We start from the raw sequence: 21,197 nt of genomic DNA, 5'->3' as shown, positions 1-21,197 counted from the left end.
TATAAAAGAGACTATCTTACCTACGTGATTATTGAAGTGTTCTTCTGTTGAGGGTCACAATTTTGTGAGCATTTACATTGGACACAGTAGTTTTACATCTTTTTGCTCATTTGGAGAGCTCTATTCTCATACCCCTTTCCAGAAGATTTTTCTTAGCAACTTTACAATGTATTCCTTACAAGTCCATGGCCATCCAGCTAAATCATTGGCTACAGCACATGATCTCTACATAAGCATACTTCTATTTATTTTTCTAGGCAAAATGTATGGTCATGTGTACTGCCTCAAGTTCTGCCCACTATAAAGATCTTCTTTTACCAGTCTGCTTCAGAGTTGTCCTAGAAAGGGATTGTAATGTTGTAAGCTGTTCATTTCTGGGTGGTGCTGTATAGTATGTATGCTGCAAACCCCCTCAACTCCTTCAGTCCCCCCTCCAACTCCTTCATTTGGGATACCCCACGTTCAGTCCAATGGTTGGCTGCAAACATCTGCCTCTATATTTGTCAGGCTCTGACAGAGTCTCTCAGGAGACAGCCATATCAGACTCCTGTCAGCAAGCACTTCCTGGCATCCACAATATCGTCCGGGATTTGGCATATGGGATGGCTAATATCCACTTATCAGTGATTTCATACCATGTGTGTTCTTTTGTGACTGTGTTACCTCACTCAGGATGATATTTTCAAATTCTATCCATTTTCCCGTGAATTTCATGAAGTCATTGTTTTTAATAGCTGAGTAGTATTCCATTGTGTAAATGTACCACATTTTCTGTATCCATGCCTCTATTGAGGGACATCCGGGTTGTTTCCAGCTTCTGGTTATTATAAATATGCAAGTATAGAGGAGCATGTGACCTTATTACATGTTGGAGCATCTTCTGAGTATATGACCAGGAGTAGTATAGCTTGGTCCTCAGGTAGTACTATGTCCAATTTTCTAAGGAACCACCAAACTGATTTCCAGAGTGGTTGTACCAGCTTGCAATCCTACCAGCAATGGAGGAGTATTCCTCTTTCTCCACATCCTCGCCAGCATCTGATGTCACTTGAGTTGTTGATCTTAGCCATTCTGATTGGTGTGGGGTGGAATCTCAAGGTTGTTTTGATTTGCATTTCTCTGATGACTAAGAATGTTGAACATTTCTTTAGGTGCTTCTCCGCCATTCAAGTTTCCTCAGTTACTCTCTGTTTAGCTCTGTTCCCCATTTTTAATAGGGTTATTTGGTTCTCTGAAATCTAACTTCTTGAGTTTTTTTGTATATATTGGATATCAACCCTCTGTAGGATGTGGGATTGGTAAAGATCTTTTCCTAATCTGATGTTTGCCATTTTATCCTATTGACAGTGTCCTTTGCCTTACAGAAGCTTTGCAACTTTATGAGGTCCCATTTGTCAATTTTTTTATTTTATTTTATTTTTTACTTAAGGGAAACCTGTTTTATTTGATAAAATGTGAAAAAAGAGCTGATTCATTTGCATTGAGAGATTGATCATGCTAAACAGAGTAGATAAAGACTAGAATCTGGGCATGTAAATAAACTTGAACACACTACAACAAAATAGAATGCTTGGAAATTCAGAGGATATTATTTTTAGTAAGTTAGAAAAGTCATGTATTTCCCCACTTTATTGTTCACAGTTACATCCTGAAGTGCAACAGAAAACCACCATGGCAAAAGTGACAAGGGACAAGGAAAACCAGCCCATGGTGTTACTTTCCAGACTTCAAAGCATGCATTAGGATTTAAGCTGCTCTGTAAAACATGCACACCAGTATGTTCCAAGTCTTTGCCTTTTTTCCTGTTTTGCATGGACTGTTGTGAGTTTAGAGAGCATACAGGCCAGAAAAGGTCTTCAAACCTCCAATCACAGCATCATCTTCAGACAGAAGCTTCAGTGCATGCTTGTCACATGTGACATGCTAAGGATCTTGCATACAAATTATCATTCTTCATAGAAACTCTCCATGATATCTATCTATCTATTATCTATCTATCTATCTATCTATCTATCTATCTATCTATCTATCTATCTATCTATCTATCTATCATTTATATATCTATATATACATGCAGAGATTAAAAGTATTTTTTTTAGTAACAGAATAGAGATGATTTCTTTTTTTAAAATTAGATATTTTCTTTGTTTACATTTCAAATGATATCTCCTTTTCTGGTTTCCCCTCCAAAGGAAAAAAAAAACCCTGTTCCCTCCTCCCTCCCCCTGCTCACCACTTCCTGGCCCTGGCATTCCCCTACTGGGGCATAGAACCTTCACAGGGCCAAGGGCCTCTTCTCCCATTGATGACTGACTAGGCCATCCTCTGCTATACATATGCTGTTGGAGCCATGAGTCCCACCATGTGTACTCTTTGGTTGGTGGTTTAGTCCCTGGGAGCTCTGAGGGTACTAGTTAGTTCATATTGTTGTTCGTCCTATGGGATTGCAAACCCAGGCTCTGACAGTGGACTGAGCACAGCGTCCTCATAGAAGGAGCTAGAGAAAGGTCCCATTTGTCAATTCTTGATCTTAGAGCATAAGCCATTGGCGTTCTGTTCAGGAATTTTTCCACATTAGGCAGAAAGCATTGAAGTAGGAGTAGTAACCATAGGCAACAGGACAATTTCTTTGTCTAACTTATCTATGTCTTCAGGAACTGCTTGAACTTAATCTCTCTCTCTCTCTCTCTCTCTCTCTGTCTCTCTCTGTCTCTCACACACACATATGATCTATCTATCTATCTATCTATCTATCTATCTATCTATCTATCTATCTATCTACCTACCTACCTATCAATTATCTATCTACCTATCCATCTATCAATTCCATCTAATGATGGATAGCGGCTGCACATATCCAACCTTATGGGTGGTTCAGACAACACCCAGCTCCCATCTAATGATGGCAGGTCTTATTAAATGATAACTTGATGATCTATTAAATGATCACTTTCCACTAAAGTCTTATAACAATCCAGGAACTTCATATGACAACAAGACCTTTTCCAAATTCCCAAGGGCCTCTGCTGTGATTCACCAATGAAGGACTTCCAGAGGCTCCAGAAAGCATCTTTACCTGCAACTGTCATTGCAAGTGCCATTGGATCTCTCTGGTCAGATTGCCAGCAGCAACAGAGACAGAGGCTCACTTAGCTCATGCTGTCACCGAAGAATGTGTATTTACAGTAAGGTTTAAAAGTTAAGCAATTTTATACTCTACACAAAGTCATAAAGTAGTTATATGATGAGGATTCTTTAGATTTAAGAATTAGAGGAGAGTGCTAAAAATTCAAGGTCATAGGTAATTTTGAACTCATGTTAGCAAGATATTTAATTAGGATGTCTTTTGGAAAACACACATGTTCTCTGTAAGCAGCTTTGGCTTAATAATAGTATCTGATGTTTTCTTCCTCTGTCATCAGGAATTAGAAACCCTAGAGCAGTGGTTGTCAACATATGGGTCATGATCCCTTTGGGGGTTGTATATGTGTATGTGTACATATATATACTGCATATCAGATGTTTACATTATGACTCATAACAAGTTATGAGGTAGCAGTGGGCTGAGAGTCACCACAACATGAGGGTTATGGCATTAGGGAGGTTGAGAACCCTTCTCTAGAGGAAAGACTTTACCTTCCCATGTTTCCCCCACGGTGTCTCATGTGTCCCTCTCTTCCATCCTGTCCCAATACAGCCCAAGTGGCAGAGAGGCCTTCATATCACTTGGACTTCTTGTAGGTTTCTGAACTCCACTCAAAGCTAGCAGCTCTGACCCACTTGATACATGGGCTGGAATAACACACTCAAGTGAGGAATACGTTGCCTCCAAGATCCATATAGTCTCAGAAAGCATGCTTCTTTCTTGGTAGTAGAAGGGGCTGGGCACATCAACACATTGTTTGTGTTAGAAAGAATAGCTCTGCCTGCCTCAAAGATTCAGACTCTTGAGAAATATTTATTTATTTATTTATTTATTTATTCATTTATATATATGTATGTATGTCATTTATTTATATTTTTATGGGTATGTGTGTGTGTCTGAGTGTATGTACATGTACCATAGGTGAGAGACAAAGGAAGTCAGAAGAGGTCATTGGATCTTCTGAACCTGAAGTTACAGGCTGTTATGACCCATGTCATTCCTGGGAATTGAACCCCTGGTCTTCTGCTAAATGAGTAAGTGCTTTTGACTGTGGAGCCATCTCATCAACTCTGGCAATTTTAATATGGAAGAAATCCCGTAGTTTTGGTCTGAATCCCCTCCCCCATTTTCTGATATAAATGTCTTTTACCAGAAAGTCCAGAGTGGTTGCTTCTTCTTTGGTGCAATCAACATAGCTTATCCGTTTAATGGATAAGTACTATCTTCATGAAGATTGGTGATAAACATCTCTGCAAGCTGGGTTATGAACTAGGGCTGGGGAATGAACCTACAGCATGGGGGCAGTTCAGCTGTGCTGCTGGCCTTGACAGGTGAAAGATTTATTCCGGGACTCACCATGGACAAGGATAGGTGTAAAGCCCTTGTGAGATCAATAGCTGCATATTAGGTAGTAGGAGATTTGTTAATTCTTTCAAGCCAGGAAATCACATGGTGTGCTGGAGCTGCAATGGGAGTCACTAGTTGATTGAGCTTGAGATAATCAACTGTCATTCTCTAAGATTCATCTATCTTCTGTATAGGCCAAATATAAGAGCTAAAAAGTGATGTGTTGAGAGGCACTACACCTGCCTCATTTTAAAGTTCCCAATGGTGGCACTGTTCCCAGTAATAATCCCACAAGGGGTTATTATTGTTATTATTATTATTATTATTATTATTATTATTATTATTATTATTATCCCACTATTATTTTGGGCTCACTATTTCTTGTGATAGAAACAGCTTTAATGGCTTTGGCTGGAATTTCTAACCATGGCAGTTCTTACTCCACAAATCAAGGAATCAATCCTACCAACTCCCAAGTATATCTATCCCATTTATGCATTTTGGGAACAGCATAATACCACAGGATGAGTTCAGAGACCCAATGGACTCCCTGTATGTCAGACTTTAGCTAACATTCCATTGATCACTTGACCTCCCAAACTTCTATTTGACCAGAGGGACATAAATGCTTTTGGAGATCTTTTAGAATCAATGTGAATTCAGAGGCCTCAAAGGTCTGATTATTTCCTTTTCCCCAAGGATTTAGGTATCTTTGTGGAGGGAGTGGAGGAAGATTAGCTGTAAAACTTTTTGGTTTTGTAGCAAGGTCCTTCCAAAAGTTCCTGCCCTCTCTTTGTTTGAGAGGTTCTGGGTCTATAAATTGTCTCAGGTATTCAAGTTGTTTGAGGTTATGACTCAAAGCAGCTTTTCATTTTTTTTCCCTCTGGTATTTTCTGCTTATTGACCCTGAACAAGAATTAGTCCACTCCCTATGTGTTTCACTCCTGAGAATGCCATATTAGCTAGCACAGAAGCTCTTCAGTGAGCCATACCACAAGGAACATTTGCTGCCTATGAGGGCAAGTACCCTCACTCTGTTGTCACTTCAGGGCTGCTACTAAACCTTGCTACTCGAAGTTCCAATTAGACCCATTGCATCCTACTGAGGAAGTTATCCTACTGAGCAGTGGTGATTCCTACTGTAAGGTTACAGAAAAGGGCCTTGACCCAATTCTTCAAGGATGTTAGTGCCCTGCTCACACACCTTCTGGAACTCACCACAGTGGAAGAGCACACTTTACAAGATAAATCTGCTCCTGTGTCCCAATTTCTTTGAGACTTTCAATCCTTATTTAATGACAAGTCGATATCACAGCCATCTCCAGCTCATTCATAGTAGACTGTCTTTTGACCCAGACTTCAGCAATCAAATAAATTGTTAGCACCTGCTTCAACTGTGCAACACTTCTACATGAAAGCTCAGGTTCTCCACTCCATGGGCCCATCTTGTTAAAGTCAGCCTGATGTAGTTTTGCGTTCCTTCTGTCATTATTCCACACTCTTAAAATCATTTTTCCACACATATTTTCCACTTCTCTGTTTGTATGAATTAAAAACTCAAGATATTCTTTAGGGATGTAGTGTATTTCCTCATGTATCACACTGCACTTTATCTCTAGGAGTCTGTCAAGACTGGATCTGGTGATAGCATTAGGTTACCCAGGAACTGAAAATAAGCTGGAAAACTAAGCCAAGCACTAAATGCTTGTCTTGAATACCTGGTTTGGCAAGACAGACAGCTTTGCTCCCACTGAGTTTCCAGGACGCCACCTTCCTCCCTCTATACACCCTCACTATAGTTCTCCATGGTGATTTTTTTCTGGAGGTGATATTTGGTTTGACAGAACAGCCACAGTAGTGTTTTTAGTGAGCTTGTAAAGAAGGTCACAGCACTAAGTCTATTAATGAGATGACTCCCCCAAAATGGAGCAAAGGAAAACATCCCTCCTGAGACAGGCATTAAAACCTTTTATAAATAAAGTCCATGCATGCTTAAAAAATGAAGGTGCTTGACTCCGCTCAGGAAGTTAGTTTTGTGGATAAAATTCAAGTAACTTAGGAGACAATGGTACCTGATTTGTTTGTTCCCCAGGGAATGTTTTGAGAAGGCCGGAGTGGCACAAAGTGATTTATGTAGGTCCCCCTGAGGATGAGCTCAGGCAGACACCATCTGATAAGGTGCCCACCTGCTCCTCCAAGATGCCCTGTCTTCCTTGTCCTGCTTGATTGATCCACTTTCTCAGAATTTCTTTTCCTGGAAAAGCACAGTCTGTTAGCCTGGTTTCTGTGTTCCCAGAGGTTCTCTTTCTCCATAACAATGCATTCCTCTCCTGAGCAAGGACGCGCAGTGTTGAAGAACACTGAAGGAAATGCTCTTGAGAATCTAATGTCGATATGCCGAGTTGGGACCCTGGGCACAGGGTCCTCAGGAAGGCAGAGCAACAGGAAATGCCAGCTGACAAGAGGAGTTCTGCTACAATGTCTACTCATGCTCCTGTGTCCTTTCTCAGCTTTGGTCACCACAGGAAGTGCGTGTGTCTTGTGTTAAAGAGGCTGGTAATTGTTTTGGATAAACCAGGAGTATGTTCCGGTTTTTTAAAAATCTGTTTATAAGGCAAAGCATTCCCAATAGAACAGAGAATAAAAGTGCTCTTGTATGTGTGCATAGACACATGTGTGTGTATGTGTTTATGCGCATATGCACGGACACATGGACACACGCACACATGCGTGCATGCTTGCATGTAGGTCAATGGTGCACCTTGGATGCCATTCTTCAGGAGCAATCTATTTTATTTTCTAGGAAATAGAAAATAATTCCACTAATTAGGCTAAGTGGAGCCCCAGAGATCCTCCAGTCTGTCTCCCCAGAACTGGGATTATAGATGTGTCCTACAACACCTGGATTTATCTTATTTTATTTTTAAAATAGGTACCAGCTATTGACCTCAGGTCCTTATGTTTGCAGAGAAAACACATTACTGACTGGGCTGTCACTCTAGTCCTGTCCCCCCATATAAGTTTGATTGACTGAATTCAGAGACTTCCTACTCTGTATGAATAGTTAGTATCCATCAACTCTGGCCGGATGAACAGTATTAGACCACGTGGTTGACTGATAGCAGAACCATCACTAATAAACCACATATGCTCTATTATCAAAGCCCTTACGTATTCTTTCCCACATCGATTCTGACTTGCCTTGGCCAGTGGGACATCACAGTTGTGGCCATATTAGGATATATCAAACATTTGTTTCAATAATGGAATCTTAGTTTAACTATTGCCACGTTGAGAGAGAGAGAGAGAGAGAGAGAGAGAGAGAGACAGAGACAGAGACAGAGACACAGACACAGAGACAGAGACAGAGACAGAGAGATTATTTATTAAAGGGAACCATCACTGTCTTCATTCCTATTAGAGATCTAAACTTCCTGAGGATTCTGGTGTAGATGCTTGCTTCTTGTTAGATACAAAACATTAGAAGCAATTTTAATCAAATTCTTCTCAATGCTTCCATAATTACCTTGCTATTATAACGCTGATAATTTCTTAGGAAGAAATCACTCAATGTGAAGCAAAATACTCCTTGCCGAATGCCCCATTTGGTTACCAGGTTAGACAGCAGTTTTCTTTCCAGAGAATGGGGACAGTGGGAATGGAAAGGAAAAAGGCATGGTTGCTTGTCTGTCAGATGCTCCTGGAGTGGAATGATGCCTGCCATAGCATTGAAGGGGAACACCAGAGGTCTGGTTTCTAAGTGAGTAGCTGAAGCACTCTTCATTTCTGAGCACAAAATAAATTTTATATTACAGCCTTCTATCTTTCCCCTTTCCTGTCACGTCCCACCTCCAGCCTGCCTCACCACCCCTACCATATGCTCCGGAAAATGCAGGACCTGGTAAGCGTGCATTGAAGTTCAAGGGGAGGTTGTCCAATAGACCTTTCAGTGAGCTGGAGTTAAACAACTGTACTTTTATTTTTAAAGTGGTGTTTCTTAAAGTGTGGTCTGCAGGCCAGTGCTTTAACAGGGTAAATAGCACCCAGGGGCAATGCAGGTTTTGTACTTGCTCTCTTAAGGCCATGCTAGAATTCTCCTGGGAAATAAATAAATACATAGCGAAAGAGGTTTCTGTGTTCCTAGGAGAACAAATTTGGAGATAAATAGATTAATAAATCTAGTTCTCCGGGCACCTTTTTAGCAGCTCAGCATTCGTGCTACCTTCTTTCTGCCGATTAACACCAGGACAACTTAGTGAAGTTGCTTCTGAAAATATGGATTTATTTCTTGGACATTTTCTGATCAAAAGGTCCTGAGGGATCATGTGTCTCCATAAACTTATCTCTGAATCTTGACCATCCATCGCTAACTAGAAGGGTCTTTCTTGTTGAATTATTCAATCTAAACAAAGTCAATTAAAACCCATTTATTTTCTGCTTTTAGGGTATTATGAAAACTGAATCTTGAGAATTGAAGACATTCGCCATCTCAATTAGTCTGCTCACCAGGCAATGCTTTAGTGGTGACTTGGTAGATGTAGGCTGCCAAGTGGGCTAGGTATTAATTATAAACCTGCCTTTGGACACTGGGCTTTAGCCAAGCAATAGACATTAGTTGATACAAACTGAGGTATAGACTACTTCTTGGTGGTTCTCTATTGTCTGGTTTGGTTTTAAACCGGTCATGCACATGGTCTAATGGAATAGAGTCTTTTTTTTTTTTTTTATTTGCTCATCCTTATTACTGCAGTGAGGAGCCATCCTATTGCTAAGTTCTGGACAGTAGTGTACATGTGGAAGTGGTCCATGTGAATTAAAGGTGGAGGAGGGGTCCCTGTGAATTAAGGGGAGAAGACACGTTCTCCTCTCTTTTGCAGCATCTTTCTTGAGAGCATGCAGCTGTGAGGATGGGCCTTCGGGTCATCATCTGAGTCTGTGTTATAGAGCATGTGGCCAATAAAATCATACAATGGAACTTGGGTGCAGTGATCTTTGTGGTTATGAATCTGCCCATGTCTAGCTTTCATGTATGTGTGTGAAAGAAAAATTTTATTTAATTCCCTTTATTTTACTTTCTAATTGCTTTTAGCCACTTATAATCCAAACTAATATTACCATACGATTTCTTTCTTTAAATGTCAAGGATGATACAGTTCTACTAGAACTTTGTTTACGTTAACTCCATATCTTCACTGAGACCTGATGTAAGATTTTAATGATCCTACCTTCTTTGCACTTGGGCATATATGCGGCAATGATCATTTGTGTGTGTTAAAAAGACATTGCACAATGTTAACGTTGGCTTGAATCTATATGAGAAACTCACATTAGTTATTACTATACTCGGGATAAACACCATCTTTCTGTGGTTTAGTCATGATAATCATCTAGACTGGATTGAGACATGCCTCTGGGACAGTGAAGTACTCTACTGGGAATGTCCATGAGGGTGCTTCCAGAGATGATTAGATCATAAGGGCTCTGGCATACCAAATAGATTGTCTTAATCCATGAAATTCATCATGCATTCTAAACTTGGAAAGATTTGGAATGTGGTAGAAACTGTGGAAGGGAGGGATGGATTGAAGAAAGTATGTCATCGAAGACATATCCTGGGAGATGTGTCTTGGTCTAGCCTCTTCCTATTACCGGCCAGTGGTGATTTATGCCTTATCATTGGCTCAGAACCAAAAGAACTGTTTGGTTCTGATGGTTGATGAGCTGAAACTGTGAGCTAAAATTTTCCCTAAGCTCTTAGTGCTTAGTGTTCTCTCAGAGCAGGAAGAAAGCAAACCATTAGATCTTTCATTAATTTTTCACTATTGTTGGCCAAACTTCTTTCATTCCTACATCAACTTTCTGGTCTTTTCTGATGTCTTCAATGTAACTGAGAGTATTCGGCCCAAATCTCCATAAATCTTTTTTTGTTTGTTTGTTTGTTTGTTTGTTTTTGAGACTGGGTTTCTCTGTGTAGCCCCAGCTGTCCTGGAACTCACTCTGTAGACCAGGCTGGCCTCAAACTCAGAAATCTGCCTGCCTCTGCCTCCCAAGTGCTAGGATTAAAGGCGTATGCCACCATCGCCCGGCTCCAGAAATCTTTAGAATTAGAAAGCAGACACATATGCATGATGGATTGCTTCAACTTGTATTTTCCTTATCAAGACTTCTCTATTGACTAATTGTTGGGGAAGACCACTGATATAGGCACCTTTCAATGGATTCTCTTTTGTCTCAGCTTAAGTTTGAATTAGATGAACAGGAAACACTATAAGAGGGCAAGAAGGGAAAGTAAAGTAAAGTTAGCTTACTTCTTTTATATATTTATCACTACATTTTGCTGTGTTCCTTGATTAAATGTTTGCATCAGTCAGCTATTGCTGCAAAATAAGCATTTACCTGTTTAGTGATTAAACAATAATTATTTTAGCTCATAACTTTGTAGGGTTCAGTTGATCCACTTTTCTGTTCTGCTCTGCTTGGCTGTCACATCTGAAGCTTCAGCAAGTTTGTGATTGGCTAGTTAAGGTTCTCTTCAGAATCTTGCTGTTGCCTGGTTGTTGGTTAGGACAACATGGCGGTTATCTTTTGTTATCCAGCAAGGTTGCTAGCTCAGGGTTAATCTCATGGAGCCTGAGCAAGTGTTCAGGAGAGTGAATCCAAGTTTTCAGGTGTGTGGAGGCTTCATCCTCACTTCTACTACATTTCTGATGTCTAGTACAAAACAAAATTATTTTGTATTCTTGAGATGGTTCAAGTGACCAACATAGATTCTAGCTTTGAAGGAAACAAATAATAAAACTGTATTGTAGAGAGGATAGATATAGGAAGAAGTGAAATATTACTGCTATCGAGTCAAAGTTCTGTACGGTTCTGTGTTGTGTCCAAAAGCTCTTTCTATGAAATGTTTCCAGAGGGTTCTTTATTGTTCATTACTCTTAGGTTTAGTAATGGCTCCACGCTGCCATTAGCCTGAGCTATTCCATCCCTGTACATGGCTCTTTGAATAGACTTTTTGTTACAATTGCTTCAGTTACTCTACTTGAATTTATTATACACCTCCTACCAAGACCAGGATGGATACATTGTAATTTCTGTTAAACACAGCAATATGGAACATCTGTTCCCACCTTGGGGCAACCCTGCTTCGGTGGGAGAATGATTTAAATCCATATGGATAAAACTAGTATGGGAGAAGAAATAGAGTTAACCTGGCAGCACTGTCAGAATTTAAACACTGAGTTGTGGAGCAGAGACATGGAAATGAAGAACGTGGAGAGAGCTAAGACAATGGGCAGGCTGCTTTTTGTTGCAAGAGCCACAAAAGACCTGGGGAATCCATGTCTCAGAAATAGCACCTGGGATTTGCTGGCTTCTGATTCAATGGTAAGCAGTACAATTCCTTAAATAATGACAGGAGCATGAAGCAAAAGACTAAACACTGAAATGGGCAGATGCACCAGCTCCCAGTGTCCATTTCTGTCTCCCAGTCATGCCACTGCATGTGGCTAGGGACATGATGCCTCTGGGGAAATGGGGTGGGGCAAAATGGATGTTCTCATAGATATTAGATGACAGGAATAATCCTCCACTGCTGACGTTTGGATGTCTCTGTGTTGAAAAGGTCAGGTTGTGACATATGGTAATAGAATATGCTTATTGGCAATCTAACTCCACACAAAGTTTCTCTGCTTAGCTTTTTAGTGCCTCAATCCTTAAACTGGCTGCTTTTGTGTGACAATTTGACACAAGCTGGAGTTATCACAGAGAAAGGAGCCTCCCTTGAGGAAATGTCTTCATGAGATCTAGCTGTAAGGCATTTTCTCAATTAGTGATTAGGGGGGCAGGCCCAGCCCATTGTGAGTGGTGCCATCCCTGGGCTGGTAGTCCTAGGTTCTATAAAGAAGCAGGTTGAGCAAGCCGGGGGAAGCAAGCCAGTAACCAGCACCCCCTCCATGGCGTCTGCATCAGTTCCTGCCTCCAAGTTCCTGCCCTTTGTGAGTTCTGTCCTGACTTCCTTTGGAGATGAACAGCAATGTGGAAGTGTAAGCTGAATAAACCCTTTCCTCCCCAACTTGCTTTTTGGCCATGCTGTTTGGTGCAAGAATAGAAACCCTGACTAGGACAATCCTAGATATTCCATTTTTTTTCCTGAAGATCCCTACATAAATAAGAAAAACCTCAAACTTGAGGCATAGACCCTTCTGGGAGGAGACAAGTGAGTGTGTGAGTCAAAGGACTGTGTGAAGATGGAGAAGAGGAACAGGAGGAAGCCACAGGTCAGAGGCCATAGAAATGGATTGGTCTCTAGAAGACTGAGTGGGCAAGGAAGTGGATTCCCCACCTCCCTTTGGGTCATCTAGAAACAGTTTCCTGTCTGCTTATTTACATCTCTTCTCTTGTGTGGTGTTAGATACATTTGTGTTTCAAGGTATGGGTTATCCAGTAATTTATTACATCAGCAAAAGAGAAGAACCATCAAATCTTAATTTTTTTGTGCAAGCCAAGAACAGTTACAACATCCTTAGTTTCTTTTTGACTTATCCCTGACTCATGTGCTAGGAGAAGGGTGATATTCAGGAAAGAATGTGCCAAGATAAATTCCTACAAGGTGGAAGGGAGTGTGGTCCCATACAGATGACTACAGATTATATAAAAACAAGTGCACCAGGCCTGGGCCATGTAAAACACAATAAAAAGACTCGATGGGCCGAGTACATTTGCTTACATTGGATGATAGTTAAGAACTCATCTTCAGGAACCTACAGTGTCAGTTTCCATCCTCCGCAGTCACCAACCATGCAGGACTGGCATGAAGGTAGAACAGTTTTAATCATACATGTAATATGCTTAAATAATTATAGTACATAGAGGCTCAAGTTTTTGTTCTACTTTTACCTACTTTCACCTATGTTTACAGTGTTTTAGATCAAGCCCAGAGTCTAGTACATACATTCCAGGCAAATGCTCCTAGACTAAGCAACACTCAAAATTTCATGATAGCTCTTTCATTCTAAAGTTGTCTTAGTTTTCAATTGCATGATTTGGGAGAGGAGTTACTAACAGATACAATATTGAACAAACACTTCTTATGAGATATTACAGAATTACAGCAGTTCAGCTTCCAGGTATATTTACCCTCATGATCATGTGACTGTTAACTGTAGACTCAGATCAACATGTAAGGTTTGTTCAGGGGTGGAGTGGGGCGGGAAGGGTGCATGTGTTTGTGTGAAGCATGGGTTTCATGGATGGGAAGCCAAATGACATGGTATCAAATTTCAAATCCAAGATGACTGTTGAAGCATATTCTTTGAAACAGTTGGAACAGTTAACATTGATTCTCTCAAGAATTGTTAATATTGGTGTGGGGCAAAACAGAACAAGGAACTATTGATTTCCACCATAGACCCCAAAGCACTACTTGATATTTTAAATATATGTGCATGAGAAAATTAAAAATAAAACAAAACATTAAGTTTACATACAAGGTTAGACATAGTCAGTCAGGGAAACAAGTCACATAAACATCACGACCAACCATGTTAAAGTTCTTGGGCATTATTGCCTAAGTGTGCCTGTTGAAATTAACTTCAGCACTTTCCACATTTCAAGTATTCACTTACATTTAGATCTTGGTTTTAGTGGTGTTTCAAAGCCAGAGTGTGATTGTGTGGGCTATCCAGGGAGACTCCTTGGAGACTGTTTTAAAGTTTCCAGTGCTTTCCCTACTTCCATCAAGAGCAAGGAAGTCAGAGTCTTGGGAAGCATTTGAATGCTCCCCAGGTGGCTACAATGTGTGACAAAGCTTGCATAGGAAAGCATGAAGACATTTAGGGCAGTGCTTAGACAGGTTATTTGTGTTCATTGGTTTTGTAGTAAGTAGCATCCACATTATCATCTTTCTAAGAACAAGTGGAGATCCAGCATTTATTTTCAGAAACAATTAGAAAGTGTGCATGTGTGTGTGTGTGTGTGTGTGTGTGTGTATGCCTATGTTTACTAAATACTGGAATTTTGATAAGAGCTACACTTGATGTATTAATGTCAAGTAGCTTCTGAACACTCGATTTAAAAGTTATGAAAAACTTGAGCCAGTTTGCCCATCTTAGAGATTTCAATATTGATCATCACTGAAATACACTGATCTTTGTGAATGCAGTGTATTAAGTAAACTAATGAAAAATAACTAAATTGTACCAGGACACTTACTCTTAATTACTTTGTAATTCATATTACAGTTCATAAATCAGACACAAAATCAGGTACATGTAGGACAAGAATATGCAATTACTTTAAGTCCACATAGGAATCACAGTGTAATTTTGTTAACAATTCACATTACACACAAGTGTAGCAAATTGCTATTATTCTGCAACTAGAAAATTGTATGAAACTAGTTATATTATTACAGAACTAACGTAAGGATGAATCAATGTCTATGATCGGAGCTTACAATTCAGAGATATTTTAAGCTTTAGTTTGTAATATGCCTAGTACTGGACTAATCAATACTAAAAATACTTAATACATTTCATAGATATTTTGCTGGAGAATATAGTCCAAAGATTATATATATTCTGAATAGCTGTATCTCAGTGGAAGTTGACTTGGCCAATTTAACTTAGCAAATGGGTAGAATGACTAGCTCAGTTTCCTAAGGCAGGAGGATGTGTGTTTTTGTCTATGTATATGTTTGTATATATGGATGTTTGTATGTGTGTGTTTATGAGTATATATCTATATTTATGTATGTGTGCATGCATATTTATGTGTACGTGCATGTGTGTATGTGTGAGCTTGTATATGTGTGTATCTATATGTATGCTTACATATTTTGATGATGTGTGTGTGTTTATATGTTTATGTATATGTATGTTTGTGTATGTATGTGTGCCTGTGTATGTTTGTGTTTATTAGTGTGTGCAGTTCACAGTAGCACTCTTTGCTTTTGCTATCTTGTCTCCCTGACACAGGGTCACAGGCCTGCCAGCTCCAGGGTAGGGGTTTTGGAGGACGAGAGATCAACAACATGGAGGAGTATAGGATGAGGTTCTCATCTCTTGTTTTCGAGTCAGCTTATAACAATAGCAAAAAGCACATACAGTTTAGCAATATGATTTCTGTTGCTCAGTTTAAACTGTGGAGTGAAAGCTAAGGGAATGGTTCATGTGTGTGTATGATTATATATAATTATATACACACATATGTTTATATGTGTATGTATGTATGTATGCATGTATGTATGTATGTATGTATGTATGTGTATATGTACTGGCAGCACACCATGCTGGACAGAGGGAAGAGATGGAATAGAATTGCTATGAAATGAATGAAAGTGGAATAATGTATTTCCTTCTATTCAGAAAGGAGTTCGCAATCTGTTCTGTCTAGAGAATGTTCTATGACAGCCACTCTTTTGGTATCATATGAATGAGTTTATTAAACATGCATCAATCAAAAGTAAAAATAATGGATAGCAAGTAGCAGACAGCTACCAAGATCAAGTCTGGCACTTAAAAACACTGAGCAGAGACAACCAGAGTCCCTCAATTGAGAGAGCAAGTGGAAGTGATGTCATCAAGTTAGTACCTATAACATCCCACAGAAATTGACTGCAGAACACCATTGAGGCAAACAGCTAGAGTTCCTGATGAGAATCTCTGGAGAACTGCATTGTTCCCCTTGGGTGGGACTTCTAAGTATAAGGACAAATATCAATTAGCAGATCGGTAGCAAGGCATCATGTAGTCAAATGCCTACAGCATTCATCAGAAATGACCACAGAAGCTTCTCTGACACAGTCCTGATGGAGTTCCAAGTTGAGTGAGTCCCAGCCAGAATGTCCTCTCTACAGATGGTCTTCCACCTTCTGTTACCACTGCAGGCATTGTTTATATCTTGGGACAAACAATAATAACCTTATTTAGAAATGACTTGCCATCTAACTTGTCTTAGGTAGGGCTATTATTGATTTGATGAAACACCAAGGCTAAAACAACTTGGAGAGGAAAGAGTTTATTCAGCTTACACTTCTATTTCAGTTTGCCACCAAAGGAAGTCAGGACAGGAGTTAGCACAGGGCAGAAACCTGGAGGCAGATGACCATGGAGGAATAGTACTTATTGGATTGTTTATCATAGCTTGCTCAGCCTGCTTTATTATAGAATATAGAGCCACCAGCCCAGAGATGGCACTACCTACAATGGGCTAGGTCCTCTCACATCAATTACCAATCAAGAAAATGTCCTACAGCTAGAAGTTATAGAGGTATTTTCTCAGTTGAGGTTCCTTTACCTCAAATGAATTTAGTTTGTGTCAAGTTGAATAAAACTATCCAGCATATAGCTATTTCCAAGGGTTCTATGTTTTTAGTACACTTAGACGCTAGTTGTCTTTTTTCACTGTCACAGGGCCACCGGCCAGGGGCCAATCTACTTGAGGGGAGGGGAGTTTGGAGGACACAAGATGAACAAGCTGGAGTTTGAAGTGAGGGGTTGATCTCTTGTTTTCTGAGCCAACATTTAACAAGAGCAAATTGCACATGGCAACTTAACAATGTGGTTTATATTACACTGGAAGCCAAGGGTTCCTGGTTAGATTTTCAATGGATAATGTACACAATGATTGTAGTAATAACTAAGCTCAATCACTTCGCAGATTTGATTAGAGTAGCCAAAAATGGTGATTGGACACAGCTGTAATTTCAATGTTACCACCTGCAGAAAGGAGGACTTTTACCATCATCTTCCTGGAAGACAGATCCATCCTAGACAGGTGGGATCCAGGAAATGTTCAGAAAGGTCTATCTCCATAGCAGGGCTCCCAAAGTCCTTAAGTCCTTAAAGATGGTTAGGAGGATAATTACACAGAATTCTGTAAAATGAGAGGGTTAAGTTATGGGAGCTTGAAGAGTTACTGAGTGGTAAGGCATGCTGTGACTACATACTCTGCCCTCCCTCAAAGTGTTACAATGAAAATAGAGAGATGAGCACCTTCATCTACTAGATGAGTACATATACATGAACATTGCCTCCTCCAGAGACTTGAGTTTAGGAAATTCATAGTTAGATGTGCTATAGGTTGGATCTCAAACATTCCTAAAAGTCCAAGGGTTAAATGTTTTGTCTCTAACCTTGATCAGAAGGTGGTGGAAGCTGTAGAAGTAGGGCCTAGGGGGAGGAAGTGAGGTCATGTAGGTGTGAATGAGATGAGGAGATGCAGAGATTCCAATTTCTCCCCATCTCTAGAAAACTATTAGGTGAACAGTCTCTGCTGCTATGCATTCTCACCATGATGTATTGTGCCAACACAAGCCAGCACTAATAGGGCCACATGAGCATGGGCAGCAACTTCCTAAGGCAAGAGGCAGAAGAATAACCCTTTCTCTGTCCTTTGTCATAGTGACAGGAAGCTAACCAATTACAAGGAGGGACTGAGAGAACATTTTTTCCTTCAAGCTGTCTCAGAGCCAGCATTTTCTGACTCCTGGTTATCCTCTTTTACTTCTTCAAGTCTGGAGAATTGTTTAAGACTGGCTCATCAGGGAGCCACTAGGCAACATGATGCAGGGTGAAGCAGCATTTGTTTTTCCTTTTGATTTTTAGCCTTTGATAGATCCCCACGGTTGCTCTTAAGGATTGAACCCTTTCTTTTTCTGTCTCGTTATTTAACCAACTGCTCAGAAGACCTGGCTCCCTCACTGCTTTCCAGTTTGACTCACCTGCCACAGCCATCATTTGCAAAAGAGCAGGTATCTTTTAGCTCATCAGTTTCCCAGTTGTCTTAGGGTTTTACTGCTGTGAACAGGCACCATGACCAAGGCAAGTCTTATAGAGGACAACATTCAATTGGAGCTGACTTATAGGTTCCGAGGTTCAGTCCATTATCATCAAGGTGGGAACATGGCAACATCCAGGCAGACATGGTACGGGAGGAGCTGAAAGCTCTACATCTTCATCTGAAGGCTGTTAGCAGAATACTGGCTCCCAGGCAACTAGGACAGGGTATTAAAGCCCACACCTACAAGGCCACACCAGCTCCAACAAGGTCACATCTCCCAACAGTGTTACTCCCTGGACCAAGCATATGCAAACCATCACACCACTGGACATGGAACTAATGTGTCTTAGTAGTCAGAATAGCAAGGTAAGCAGACAAGGAACATGTAATCCCCTTCTCTTTCAGTCCAGTCACTTTACCATGAACAAGTATTAGTCAATCCACATTGTATCACGGAGGGAAGGCACCTCACTTTCCACAACAGTGGACTATTCTTTACAAGAACATAACATGATTTCCCAAGGCCTCACACAAGGCCCGACACATGGGTGGATGTTAACATACTAATTGAAAAGCAATCATAACTGTGGTATGTAATTAATGGATTCGTTCACAAGCATTCTTACCAGGCAGTTACTGTTTACATCTCAGTGGGAATAATTAACAAATAAAATAAATCCTCTGAATTATATTAATATAAGATGAATTTGAATCTAATTAATTGGAAAGTTCAGATTTTAGGAGAAAACAACTCAAAGTCTTCCACGCAGTATATTCTTAGAAACCCACAGGCTAGCTTTTGCCCAGAAATATTTGTTTCTGGTGCCATTCTGTCTTTTAAAAAAGGCTGAGTTCCTAGAACGACCCAGTTTTTCCTACTGAATGAACTACACGTTCTATTTCATTTACTAGTTCTGATCTTTGAGGTTGTTGAACATGAAATTGACTTTCTTATCCCTTGACTAGGACTTATTTTAAATAAATTTACAGATGACTTGAAGACATATAATAGGATTTAAGAGACTATAGTAAAGAAAGTATATATATATATATATATATATATATATATATATATATATATATATATATATATGGCTCCCAGGCAGCTAGGACAGGATGTTAAAGTGCACACCTACAAGGCCACATATATATATATATATGTTTCTTGGCTTGATTTATGGTTTAAAATTGCAGCCTCAGAACTCAGGTGGCCAAAGCAGGAGGATTTACATGAATTTGAAATCAACCTGAGCTATATAGTGAGTTCAAAACCAGCCTGGGGTATAGAATGATACTGTCTAAATGCTACACTTGAAGAAATCAGTTAAGTCTTCTGTGCAGAATAAAAAATATATTTATATATTCAATGTCCCTGAAGATATGTGTGTATATATATATGTATATGTATATATATGTGTATATATACATATATATAAATAAAATCTGTATACATAGTATAAAACAAATACATTTATATATAAAACATATATATAAAGTCTGTACACATAATATAAAACAAATATGCTTATATAATATATATGTATACATAGATGTAAAACTTGTATATATTAGCTTCAAGAGAATTGTGGTACCCTAGGGTGGTGTTTCTTCATTGGCATGTGAAAACATTTGATCCAACTGAATATGATAAATTTAGAGAGTTTTCATTTTTTTTTACCTAATAGGTAGAAAAACATTTCAGCAGGCCACTAGTTCAGGGCCTGCCTAGTGGTATAGGAATGCATGTCATTTTCTTTATTCTAAGTAATATTTTAAGTTAATGTGAAAAGTAATAATTTTACTGTGACATTTTTATACACAATGCCATTATATTTTGTTTTTTTTTCATCCCTCTTTCCACTGAGCACTCTCACTTTCCTGTCTGCCTCTTGTTGGACGTCTTCACTACCCCCGCAATGGTCTTTTATACTTTAACTTGCATCCTGTCTCTTAAGATCACTTCCTAACACACACACACACACACACACACACACACACACACACACACACACACACACAGTCTATATTTTACATATGAGAAAAATATAGTATGATATATACCTTTTTGACTTTGACTCATTTCTCTTAAAATAATAAGTTCTAGTTCCAACCGTTTTCTTGCAAATATCATTTCATTTATCTTCATATCTGCAAAGTACCATTTTTTCCTTCTTTGTTATCTACTCATGAGTCCTTTCTAGGTTGGCTCCACTCTTTAGCTCTTGTGAACAGTGTAATGTGGTAGTGGTTTGAGTGAGAATGATCCCTGTACGTTCTAATACTTGGTCTGTAGTGTGCAGAACTGCTTAGGAAGGAGGAGGAGGTGTGGCATTGTTGGAAGAGGCATATTACTGGAGTGGGGAGGCTTTGAGGGTTCAAAAGACTCCCATCATTCTTCTGCTTTCTACCAGGGCTTGAAGATCAGCATGGGAGCTCTCAGCTGTTCCTACCGTGAGCCCAACTAAATGTCTTCTTTCATAAGTTGCCTTGGTCATGGCCTTTCATCACATCAGTGGAAAAGTAAGTAAAAGAAACAGTAACCATAGATGTGTAGTGTCTCTGTGCTAGGTGTACTCAGAGTCCTTCAATCATATTCAGAAGGGGTTTTAATTTTGAATTTTTTTGAGGATCTTCTATGCTGATTTCCATAGTGACCATATAAGTTTGTCTTCCTGAAGCAGTAAATAAATGTTCCTATTTATATCCTTTCTGTAACGTTTTCTGTCATTTGTCTTCTTGATGATAGCCAGTCTGATTGTGGTGAGAAGCTTGATTTAATTGTAAATATTTGTATTTTCCCAGTGTTTAAGCATCTTAAACACTCATTTCAGATACTTATTGGTGGTTTGTACTCACTTTAAGATGTCTTTATTGAGTTTATTAGCCCATTTATCGATTGGGTGATGTCTTTTTTTTTTTTTTTTTT

The 21,197-nt window shown here is 39.5% G+C and overlaps 1 long non-coding RNA gene across 6 annotated transcripts in view; it reads left to right on the top strand.

Moving 5' to 3' along the window:
- The first annotated feature begins 1,544 nt into the window (after nt 1-1,544).
- LOC116069107 overlaps nt 1,545-21,197 on the top strand; it is a 160,257-nt gene continuing 140,604 nt past the window's right edge. For 5 of the 6 annotated variants that reach the window (XR_004109849.1, XR_004109844.1, XR_004109847.1 and 2 more), the window contains exons 1-4: nt 1,545-1,775; nt 3,019-3,185; nt 4,067-4,179; nt 20,683-20,791. This is a non-coding gene — a long non-coding RNA (uncharacterized LOC116069107). Of the gene's footprint in view, nt 1,776-3,018; nt 3,186-4,066; nt 4,180-18,174; nt 18,243-20,682; nt 20,792-21,197 lie in introns of all 6 variants that reach the window. The other variant, XR_004109845.1, reaches the window with a different exon arrangement.

This window comes from Mastomys coucha, unplaced genomic scaffold, assembly GCF_008632895.1.
Source record: "Mastomys coucha isolate ucsf_1 unplaced genomic scaffold, UCSF_Mcou_1 pScaffold22, whole genome shotgun sequence".
Taxonomy (NCBI): domain Eukaryota; kingdom Metazoa; phylum Chordata; class Mammalia; order Rodentia; family Muridae; genus Mastomys; species Mastomys coucha.
The sequence above is the reverse complement of the archived record's forward strand: the minus strand, read 5'-3'. Positions and strand labels throughout refer to the sequence as shown.